Source organism: Abramis brama, assembly GCF_963993115.1.
Source record: "Abramis brama genome assembly, chromosome: 7".
In the NCBI taxonomy this organism is placed as follows: Eukaryota; Metazoa; Chordata; class Actinopteri; order Cypriniformes; family Leuciscidae; genus Abramis; species Abramis brama.
The window spans coordinates 42,417,574-42,430,105 of record NC_139969.1 but is presented as its reverse complement, the minus strand read 5'-3'; the positions used below and the strand labels follow the sequence as shown (position 1 = coordinate 42,430,105).

Below are 12,532 nucleotides of genomic sequence, written 5' to 3'. Positions count from 1 at the left end.
AAGGCGAAGTCCGGGTGCGAAAGTTTCGAAACCTGTTGGCGGCCATCTTTTTTAGATGTTTATCGAGCATTAGCAATAGCATTAATCGAGAGAGTCACCGCTCGTATATGCTCTGGAGAGCAGAAACAGCTGCGTAGGGGACATCGTCGCAGTACTCGGGTCCACCAAACCCTCCAGAGGGTTTCAGGAGTTTCACAAATTGCTTCAGGAGGTAGGTTTGGTGGACCTAACGGTGAGGACGCTGACGAGGACAGCGTAGGCCGTATAAGCCTCGGCCTCGAGTGGTCTCTGCATGACGAGCCCGCGCTGTGCAGCCCGGCACGAGGTTCACCCTCTCACGCACCTAATCTGTCATTTATTTTTGTTTTGATAATAAATGGAGCCAGCCTCCAAAAGTGAAACCTGTCCTGTGATTTTTTTGAAAAGTTTTTATATTGTGTTTGTTGTCTTTACATTAGATTAATAAAGTTTCATATAATCTAGAATATGGAATAAATAGCATTCAATACAAAATGAGTATCTCTCATATATTGAAATCGAGTTTTATGTTTTTATTTGCTTTATTGTGCATTTTAGTCATATTACAAAATAATTTATTGAGGCCAAACATAAAATAACATTATAAACTGTCACTTCACCACGTGACAGCAGCATACAAGTAGGCTCCTGATTGGTTAACGCGGCGCGAATTGACGCAGAAGTTCAGATTTTTCAACTCGGGCGGCAGACGCGAATTCGCGTCAAACGCGTGAATGCACAAATAGCACTAATAAAATTATTCGCGCGTAACGCGCTTAACGCGCCAGACGCTCAATTCGCGTCATTCGCGCGAACTTGACGCGCGAATGAGGCGAATTCGCGTCTACCGCGCCGCGCTAAACGCCTCATTCGCGCCGCAGGAATTTTTTACGCGCGTAACGCGTCTTTGCATTGACTAACGGTGCGTTTCCACTACAGCGGCAAAAGTCCGCTCAGTGCCGCTGGCAACGCTATAACGCCTCCGCTTTGGGGTGTGTCATTGCGAGCTGTGTTTAATCGAAGTTTTTTTCAACACACGGACAGTATAATCACCAGAAATGCACGCGATTACATTTACAAATAGACAAGCTTTGTTTCCAAATGCATCAAGCAAAGATCCTTTCAATTTTATAAACTTTTATAAACCCAGCCAATATAATCACAATGAACACATCCAAAATAAAATCTTTAACATATAACAACTGCAAAGCGTCTAATTTGTAAACAAAATGGTTTAAGCACTAAATCCAGCATAAACTCCGGCACAATTTGCATATTTTTAAAATCTCAAAACAGACGTCACATCCCGAACCTCACAGCAATTGGCTGCCGACCGCGTTTTTCGCTTGATCTTTGCATAAAGTCAAGAACGGCCCAACCTTTTGACGCTCTCGGTCGCTCTCAACGCTTTCTCCGGTCCGCTGGCAATCCCAAAATGCACTGCGCGAGCGTGAAGCTCGACTTCCATAGGAATGAATTGAAAACACTCGCTCCGCTCCGCTCGCAACGCGCCAGTGGAAACGCACCGTTAACATTGAAATCACTCGCGCCTGACGCGCTATTCGCGTCCGGTGTGAACGCACCATTACCAGAACCAGGAAGTATGACCATATTAGCCCAGTTCTGTCAACACTGCACTGGCTGCCTATTAAACATCGCATACATTTTAAAATATTGCTGATTACTTACAAAGCACTAAATGGTTTAGCTCGGCAGAACTTAAGCGAGCTCTTAACGCATTATAGTCCGTCACGTCTATTGCGATCTCAAAATTACGGCCAGTTGATAATACCTAGTATATCAAAATCGACTGCTGGCGGTAGATCCTTTTCCTATTTAGCACCAAAACTCTGGAACAGTCTTCCTAACATTGTCCGGGAAGCAGACACACTCTGTCAGTTCAAAGCCAGATTAAAGACACATCTCTTTGACCTAGCATTCACATAATACATTATAGACTTCTATAACTCAATGTTAGGCTGCATAGATTAGATTAACCGGAACCGGGAACACTTCCCATAAATCCTGATGTACTCGTTACATCATAAGAAGAATGGCATCTACGCTAATTTTAGTGTCTTTGTTTATCCCGAGGTTTTCCCGCAGCCTGCCGGATTCAGGCCGTATCCAGATCTGATGAAGGAGCTTCGCCTGGACCCGATGCCAACGCAGTGCTGAAGTGCCAACTAGTCTCTACCATAGACTGTAAAAAAAGATGGACGACGCCCCTTCGCTCTCTTCCATTGATGAGAACTGAAGCCGCCAGAGTCCCGATATGGCGCTGACATCTTGGATCTTGAGTCTGCGCAGTAGCGATCTCGGGACCAGACCTGCGCAGTAGTGAGCAGGAAGTAAAGCCGCGAAATCAACGCTCCGCCCTCACTCTCGCAGAATGCACTCAGGGAGAGTGGATTCTGCACACTTTTTTAAAAATTGATTGCAGTACGTCAAGAGGCTTGTTAAAATAAAGTAAATACAATCTCCTCAGTCCTCCGAAGATCCCGAAAAAATGTCCGTTGGTGCTTCAGTGACTACTTCGCTCAGAGAACCTGTCAATCACAGCTGTCAGTCATGACGTTACACCACCGCATCACGTGACGTAACTAACTAAAAAACAACTTATTTTTGAAACAGACACTTGAACTTACATCAGCGTGATAAAAACGACAGCAAATGAAAGAAACCACCTTTGGAAAAAAGATATTTGAAGTGTAATTTAATTGTTTAGTTGGTCTCACGTCCCGTTGAATAACACGGGGAGGCGGGGCTTATGACCTATACTAGGACCAGTCACCGGGGGGCGATCGAGACGTTTTGGCTTCACTTTTCAGGGCTTGTGCGGCACGCTTGGTCTCTACCTATGGAGGATCCCTTTACCCACTCTACAGATAAGGCGTCGTCGGGGAAATTCGTTTTGCGTTCCTACCCCGAAGTGACAAAATAAAATAAAATTCTGTACCAAAATTTATAAGGAAACGCCAGTACTTTGTTAAGGCTTGGTTTGTAGGGAATTACAAACCTGCGCACATATATTCAAACGCATATAACTATAGAACCAATTCTTAATGCGCATGTGAAACGCCATCAGCGTTTCTCACAGGTTCGCGTTTAAAGTCTGTGTTGAGAGAATAGTGTCGTCTTAGCGGCCCCTAATTTAATAACAAATGATCGTTGTGACAGAAGCGAATCAATCAAAACTAACTTTAGCTGGAAAATAACTTTATTAAAGAACCACTATAAAGCCAAAACAATCTCTGTTACGGTAAATTATACGCTTATCTCTGTAAAGCTGCTTTGAAACAATCTACATTGTTAAAAGAGCTATATAAAGGAAGATGACTTGACTTAAATATGTGATTGTTAGAACAATAAGTTTGAATAAAGCTTTGTTTGGTGTATTGTTGACTTATATGTGCATTTGTTTATTGTTATTGACATTTGATTATTTTTATTCATTCTTTTACTCATTTATTCATGTTTCTTATTGTCAGTAAATACAATATTATTATTTCAATTTATGCATTAATTCATTGCTAGGCTGAAAATTTAGATGTGTTCACTGCATTTATTTAGTGTGTATTCATGCATATCTGTGTCATATGACAAAACAAATGACATTTTGTTTGTTTTACTAAAATATATAATTTTCAGTTATAAAAGTAATATAATCAAGTATTGGGCAGCATGCATCATTATAATTGTGTGTAAGTGTTGGGGTGGGCTAGCAATGCAATTCTTTCTGGGGTAATCTTTATTTTTAAGGAGGGATATTTAAATTTTTGGAGTATAAAATCACCAGTTTTGTGCAAAGGCGAGATCTTGGAGCAGCCGCCCGTCTCCTCTGTGCAGACATTACACACATTACACACGCTGAGGAGAACTGTTGGTAACACTTTATATTACGACCCGCAAACAACTGCGTAAGTAAACCGAAATTACGGTGTACGTTTCTGTAATTATAGTGTACCTCCATGTAGGTATAAGGGAACAATATGTTAAGTTTTTGTAATAAAGGGGTACAACCAGATATACAAGCAAATTATTTATAATGTAATTATTTTAAAACTAACAGGTACCTATTCTGTTAATATATTCCAGGCAAAAATTGTACGTCTGTTGTATATAAAAGTTTTTATCACATTTCTAGCAAAATATGTTCTTGTGCAATGTAGTTACAGGGTAATTTTGACATCTGTGGGTTGTAAATTAAACATATATATATGGCTGTATGTAAGCACAGTATGATAAAAATTGAATTTATTGGCATTTTACTAAACTACATAACGTTAAGCCAAAAATATTAGTTTCTGCTATGATTTTAATTTAGAACGTACCATGTAGTACTTACTCGCCTTATCACATTGTATTGCAATGACACTTAAATGTCAGGGCAAATATACTGTGTAATTAAAACGTTTTTGTTTTGTTTTTTGTTTTCTTAAGAGTACCTTTCTCTGTAATTACTGTGCAAATAGTGTTGTTTCGTATTGTTACATAGTAAGTAGTGTTTGTTACCCGTTTCAACTGTGCAGTGGCGTAGGTTTGATTTTGAAATTGGTGGGGACGGGGACATCAATATATAAATATATTTTAAGTTTTGATCGAAATTATTGCTAGGGATATATCAGTGTCACTGGATATTGGTAGGGACACGTCCCTAGCGTCCCTACTAAATTCTACGCCCCTGCAACTGTGTATTTAAAGGGTAAATGCAACTCTTGCGGGCTGTAAATTAAAGTAGCGCTTGTTACCCCCTTGTTCTGTGTAGTTACAGGGTAAGTGTAACTCCTACGGGCTGTAAATTAAAGTGGAGCTTGTTACCCCCTTGCTCTGTGTAGTTACAGGGTAAGTGCAGCAAATATACAATAAAGGATCCCATTTAATTTCTGACTTTTATTTTACAAAAAAAAATTCAAAACACCTTTTCATCTTAATAAAACATTGTCTTTTCTAACAAAGTAACACATTATATCCCCCCCTTTTATTTGCTTCTCTTGCTTTTCTTCTTCTTTCTTTTCTTGCTCTTCTTTTTCTTAACTTCCACTGGGGACTCTGAAGTTGAGGAGTTGATGGAGTCCCATTGGTCTTGCTGCACTGCAAAAATATGAATATATACATGTTCTTAGCAAGCTACACCTTCAATTTTAAGTGAGCAGGTACGCTGTGTGGTCTCTTCAATGCAATCAAGGTGTTCTTGTATGCTGGTCCCTACCAAAGACAAAAATAACACTCAAAGTCAGCTCTCCAATTGGCAGTCTTTATATTAGTTTTCCACAATACAATCAACCCAAATGGCAATATTTTTAGGCAGACAATAGGTCCAAATTTACCTTTGATGATGACAAGGTGTTGTTCAGCTTGATATGAGGACATCTTTCCAGGTCTCTTGCAGCCTTGTGGTGATGGTGGAATCAAATCAAGGAGGAGACGAATTGAGCAAGATCGCTTCCCCATTCTAAATAACAGATGTGACAACTTCAGGAAAAAATGCATGAACGCCTATAGATAATCTTATTCTGAACTATAGTCTAACCTGAATCATCAGTTTCATCATCTTTTACAGCAGATTCTGCAGTCAATCAGGTCCTTGAAGGTCTTGGGAGAAGCCTTTTCAGGAACTTAGCTGAGGTCTTCTAACCAAAAAATCAACAAAAAAAAAAACATCATCAAACAGTTACATAGCATAATGACAACCATATCTCTCTCAGGAACCATTCTGTTCAGATGATCGTGTAGTCACAGAGTAGTGCCGTTCACACCTGGCATTAAAGGAGAACTCCGGTCAATTTTAACATTGAGCTCATTTTTTTATAAATTTGGAGTGCTGTCAATACAGAGAACAACGACAAAAATCGGTGTTGCCTACACCGTGTTATCCTCTTTTTAAAATTTGCACCCTGTTGACTTCAATGGGGCAAGTTTTAAACCTGCTTTTAGCCTCTTAACATCCTTGATGTGTCATTACAAGTGCACAGCCATGTGAGTGATTCCTTCAGAGTGAACACGGGTGAATCTGACTGCAGTAGATGTGAAAGATATGAATAAAAATTAAGTTATTTCAGCCAGCGCTCATACCTGTATTTACATCCTGTTTTCGTCAAAGTCCATAGTAATCGATTGTCGAGTTCACGCACGTGATCATAGTTAACTAAACCTATGCGCGTGAACTCGACAATCGACTACTATGGACTTCGACCGAAAACAGGATTTTTGTCGTTGTTCTCTATATTGACAGCACTCCAAATTTACAAAAAAATGGGTGACGCACAAGTGAGCAATTCGAAGTACAGGTGTAAATGCACTCAAGACGCATTGAGATTCGATTGTTCTGATGAGGTCTAGGCCACGTTCTTTTCTTAAAGGGTTAGTTTCACTCAAAAAAAATGTATTCTGTAATTTACTCACCCTCATGTCGTTCCAAACCTGCAAGACTTTCTTTCGTCTTTGAAACACAAATGAAGATCTTTTTGATGAAATCTGAGCGCTTTCTACACAACTACCACTTTGATGCTTCAAAAAGTTCATCTTAAAATTAATCCATATGAACCAAGCAGTTTAGTCGACATTTTATTTCTCTTCTGTTTATGTTTGTTGATTAATGTTTATATGCGAATATCACAAAGCGATCGGGTCTCTTCCGAAATTTGGACTAAACTGCTCAATTCATATGGGTTAGTTTTATGATCTCTTTATGAACTTTTTGAAGCGTCAAAATGGTAATTGTGTGGACTGTCAATGGAGGGACAGGAATCGCTAAGATTTAAAATATATTCATTTGAGTTTCGAAGATAAACGGAAGTCTTTTCATGACATGAGGGTGAGAAATGACAACAACTTTACACATTTGGGTCAACTAACCCTTTAACTTTTTGTTATAGTGTTTGATGTGTCATCATGAATTATGGCAATCAAGACACATCAATCACCCAAGACACATGTAAATTCCAGGTCTGAACAAAGGCATTGTGTGGTTGCCCAGTTAGGTTTAAATTTATAAATTAAAATTTTACATTCGTCATGTAATAAAATTTGTACTGCACAAAGAATAAAATATAATGACACTCACAATTCTGGATTTATCTTCAGCATTCTGTTGCTTTCGTCTTCATGTCTGTTGCTTGCTTTCTGTTGCAATCTCATGAGAGGAGCTTTCTTCACTTGACAAGTCGAGGCCAAATCTATTGAAAAAGGATTTGAAAAAAATGTCAGTTGAGGCTAATATTTACAAAATTCAGTAATGCAATACATTTTGAATTAGGGCTGTAAATATGGTAAAATAATTGTGATTACCCTTTCTATAAAGCATGGGTGTCAAATTCTAAAATTATTTATATTTATATATTCACACATCTACACTTGAATATTCACATATTCAAGTTAATAGCCACAAAACCTTGTGCATTGTTCACATGGAGGCCTGAAACAGTTTAAATATGCAATTAATCTGATTATTAAATACATTTATATAATCTGAACGAGTAAATTGAGTGATAAGGCATCTTAAATTAAACTTGGTGTACTACGTTAGATTGTAAGACATGTTTAGAATTTTTTTTACCCATAATTTATTAATATTTATAATGTGAACAGAAAATACAGATTCATAATAATAAAATACAGACAGATTAGTTAGGACAAAATTTATCCCAAAATAACATGCAGTATGAATTGATAAAGAATGATTTCAAGCTAAAGTACCTGTTTGCTCTTCAAGTGCTTTCGCAAATATCTGTAAACTGAATTGGAAGACAGACTGATTTACAGATTAGCTTTCACTTTCACAATGTTTGAATTTAACAGTCATAAAAAAAAACTTGATGGTAGTAAGTTTGTCTTGACTCTTGATGCAGATATGACGACATGATATTCAGTGCTAAGAACAAAATAGAGATTATGTAATTCACACTTAAACAAAGGGCGAATAAAAAGTTTTTAAACGCTTCCCCACCTCAGTCTACAAAAAGTAAACGTTCACTTAACGTAAACAAGCTGTTAATAATGTGCATGCGTCACAAAAACGGAATTCTTAACGCGTTCATGTATAACACACAACCACTTTTATATTACCATTTGAAGAATTCTCTCATCTGCGCAGAAAAATAGCCCAAAGGGTGCTGCTTCCCCATGAACTTCAGTGCCAAGCTCGTCGTAAACCCAGGCCTCGGCGCGACTGGAGGCGGGAATGCATAACGTTACTTTCATGAAGGCTGTCAACAAACCAAAATGAAAGAAGCTAATATATATATAATCCAATATATTATGTTATATATATAACAAATTATAAGCACATTCCAACACATTTATTTTAAACGTAAAAGTATAGAGGGTTTTCACCTACGTCACGATTTGGTCAGTTACCCGGATGCGCGGCCATATTGGAGGTACTCGGATGTAAACAACGGCATGGATTGCACTGTTTATGTACTACTGAACACATTGTTACACTAATTTCTGATGTCTAAACCACGGGAACAACACATGGAAGCTGCAAAATCATATAGAGAAGGATTTAAAGCAGGAAAGAGCTCAAAATTTTGACAAACTTAAGGTAATATGTGGTAAAGATCTGAACGAGCTAGCTTCTCTAACTAGTCCTTACTTCTATTTCGTATCCCGACATTGGCTACGTTCAGATTGTCAGTCCAAAAAAAAGCACATGAAATCCGGTTCAAGCTACATCCATATGTGGTTTAATATCCTATTCAAATCACGTATCAGGAAATCCACCAGTCTGAACGCTCTTTCGTGTGGTTTATGTGACTTTCTCACGCCACGTAAAATGTAAACATCAGACGTTGTTATAGGGAACATGCTGAAAGTTGCAGCCGAAACAAGGCTGTGTTGTTGCAAAGTGCCGGACGAGCAGAAAATTATTATTTTTTTAAAAGTATTTTGAAACCGCCGCGGAAAAAGAGTTGTGCATACAGTACCAGCCTCCTACAGTTCTGCAGCTCGAGACGCAGTAACGTTAGTCCAGCGCGGCGGCTATACATTTCCATATTGTAAAATTTAAATAAGAAAACATTTATATTGCAAATGCAAACCCCTCCATCAACGCAACATCATTGCCGTATTGTCAAAGAGCTGCGTGGACACACAAATCGGATCTGAACAGTTGCAATACAGTGTGGACATCATTTTAGATCATATTCCAAACGGATACAAAGATAATCGGATTGACAGTGTGTATGTATATAGTTAACTATTTTACGTCAAAATTTTAGCCATAGTTAACGCTTCATTTACACATGTGGCTGATGCTGTGCCTCTCTCAACCACAAACGCCATCTTTCATCAGTTTTTTGCACTCTTCTCTTTAAACTTTCGGCAGTCTATAGAACTAGAAATGTTTTTTCTCGGTGCGACCGATGAGTACAGACCAAAACTTGACCATTTTTCAGAAGCAATAATCAGCCAAATTTGCGAGTCCGTTCAGTTCAATGGCACTGTTTACGTTCAGTGCCTCCAAAATGTCCGACTTCCGGATTGATGACGCGTCGTGAAAACCCTCTATTTTTTACACTGCCGATTTTACTGTGTGCAGCGCCAGAGCCCGTCTACGGAGAGCCTTGGCACTTCCTATTAGCCCCATTGTATCGATCTTGGTTGCAGTTCCATTAGAATTCCACTGGAGGTGATCGCGGGCGAGTGCAGACTGAATGGGAGTCTATGGGGCTATACAGCTAAATGTGTCTCTTTCACCTGATTGCCGTTGAGAAATCTTAGATTTTATTGTAGGTTTTGCAAGTTCAACATTATAATGTGTTACTTTGTTGTTTGAGTATACTGTAGAAAAGACAATGTTTTATTAAGATGAAAAGTATCTACTTTTACCCTGTATCTACACAGAACAAGGGGGTAACAAGCGCCACTTTAATTTACAGCCCGCAGGAGTTACACTTACCCTGTAACTACACAGAACAAGGGGGTAACAAGCGCCACTTTAATTTACAGCCCGCAGGAGTTACACTTACCCTGTAACTACACAGAACAAGGGGGTAACAAGCGCCACTTTAATTTACAGCCCGTAGGAGTTACACTTGCCCTGTAACTACACAGAACAAGGGGGTAACAAGCGCCACTTTAATTTACAGCCCGCAGGAGTTACACTTACCCTGTAACTACACAGAACAAGGGGGTAACCAGCGCCACTTTAATTTACAGCCCGCAGGAGTTACACTTACCCTGTAACTACACAGAACAAGGGGGTAACAAGCGCCACTTTAATTTACAGCCCGTAGGAGTTACACTTACCCTGTAACTACACAGAACAAGGGGGTAACAAGCTCCACTTTAATTTACAGCCCGCAGGAGTTGCACTTACCCTGTAACTACACAGAACAAGGGGGTAACAAGCGCCACTTTAATTTACAGCCCGCAGGAGTTGCACTTACCCTGTAACTACACAGAGCAAGGGGGTAACAAGCTCCACTTTAATTTACAGCCCGCAGGAGTTGCACTTACCCTGTAACTACACAGAACAAGGGGGTAACAAGCGCCACTTTAATTTACAGCCCGCAGGAGTTACACTTACCCTGTAACTACACAGAACAAGGGGGTAACAAGCGCCACTTTAATTTACAGCCCGTAGGAGTTACACTTACCCTGTAACTACACAGAGCAAGGGGGTAACAAGCTCCACTTTAATTTACAGCCCGCAGGAGTTACACTTACCCTGTAACTACACAGAGCAAGGGGGTAACAAGCTCCACTTTAATTTACAGCCCGCAGGAGTTGCACTTACCCTGTAACTACACAGAACAAGGGGGTAACAAGCGCCACTTTAATTTACAGCCCGCAGGAGTAACACTTACCCTGTAACTACACAGAACAAGGGGGTAACAAGCGCCACTTTAATTTACAGCCCGTAGGAGTTACACTTACCCTGTAACTACACAGAGCAAGGGGGTAACAAGCTCCACTTTAATTTACAGCCCGCAGGAGTTACACTTACCCTGTAACTACACAGAACAAGGGGGTAACAAGCGCCACTTTAATTTACAGCCCGCAGGAGTTACACTTACCCTGTAACTACACAGAACAAGGGGGTAACAAGCGCCACTTTAATTTACAGCCCGTAGGAGTTACACTTACCCTGTAACTACACAGAGCAAGGGGGTAACAAGCTCCACTTTAATTTACAGCCCGCAGGAGTTGCACTTACCCTGTAACTACACAGAACAAGGGGGTAACAAGCGCCACTTTAATTTACAGCCCGCAGGAGTAACACTTACCCTGTAACTACACAGAACAAGGGGGTAACAAGCGCCACTTTAATTTACAGCCCGTAGGAGTTACACTTACCCTGTAACTACACAGAGCAAGGGGGTAACAAGCTCCACTTTAATTTACAGCCCGCAGGAGTTACACTTACCCTGTAACTACACAGAACAAGGGGGTAACAAGCGCCACTTTAATTTACAGCCCGCAGGAGTAACACTTACCCTGTAACTACACAGAACAAGGGGGTAACAAGCGCCACTTTAATTTACAGCCCGTAGGAGTTACACTTACCCTGTAACTACACAGAGCAAGGGGGTAACAAGCTCCACTTTAATTTACAGCCCGCAGGAGTTGCACTTACCCTGTAACTACACAGAACAAGGGGGTAACAAGCGCCACTTTAATTTACAGCCCGCAGGAGTTACACTTACCCTGTAACTACACAGAACAAGGGGGTAACAAGCGCCACTTTAATTTACAGCCCGCAGGAGTTACACTTACCCTGTAACTACACAGAACAAGGGGGTAACAAGCGCCACTTTAATTTACAGCCCGCAGGAGTTACACTTACCCTTTAAATACACAGAACAAGGGGGTAACAAGCGCCACTTTAATTTACAGCCCGCAGGAGTTGCACTTACCCTGTAACTACACAGAACAAGGGGGTAACAAGCGCCACTTTAATTTACAGCCCGCAGGAGTTGCACTTACCCTGTAACTACACAGAACAAGGGGGTAACAAGCGCCACTTTAATTTACAGCCCGCAGGAGTTGCACTTACCCTGTAACTACACAGAACAAGGGGGTAACAAGCGCCACTTTAATTTACAGCCCGCAGGAGTTACAATTACCCTGTAACTACACAGAATAAGGGGGTAACAAGCGCCACTTTAATTTACAGCCCGCAGGAGTTACACTTACCCTGTAACAGAACAAGGGGATAACAAACACTACTTACTATGTAACAATACGAAACAACACTATTTGCACAGTAATTACAGAGAAAGGTACTCTTATTAAGAAAACATAACAAAAAAAAAAACGTTTTAATTACACAGTATATTTGCCCTGACATTTAAGTGTCATTGCAATACAATGTGATAAGGCGAGTAAGTACTACATGGTACGTTCTAAATTAAAATCATAGCAGAAACTAATTTTTTTTGGCTTAACGTTATGTAGTTTAGTAAGAAAAGCCAATAAATTAAATTTTTATCATACTGTGCTTACATACAGCCATATATATATATATACATTTCATTTACAACCCACAGATGTCAAAATTACCCTG

The 12,532-nt window shown here is 39.9% G+C and overlaps 1 protein-coding gene and 1 long non-coding RNA gene across 3 annotated transcripts in view; both read right to left on the bottom strand.

Annotated features, from left to right (window-relative positions):
• LOC311087311 (uncharacterized protein) overlaps nucleotides 1-12,532 on the bottom strand; it is a 595,635-nt gene that overhangs the window by 547,703 nt on the left and 35,400 nt on the right. The gene's annotated exons all lie outside the window — the stretch shown is intronic.
• On the bottom strand, nucleotides 5,003-7,851 carry LOC311087390. 2 transcript variants are annotated; one of them, XR_014607259.1, is made up of 5 exons: nucleotides 7,717-7,851; nucleotides 7,085-7,196; nucleotides 5,552-5,651; nucleotides 5,349-5,473; nucleotides 5,003-5,226 (listed from the first exon to the last, which is right to left on the bottom strand). It is a non-coding gene; the product is annotated as an uncharacterized lncRNA (long non-coding RNA). The 2 variants fall into 2 exon arrangements; XR_014607260.1 differs by having other exon boundaries at nucleotides 5,552-5,648.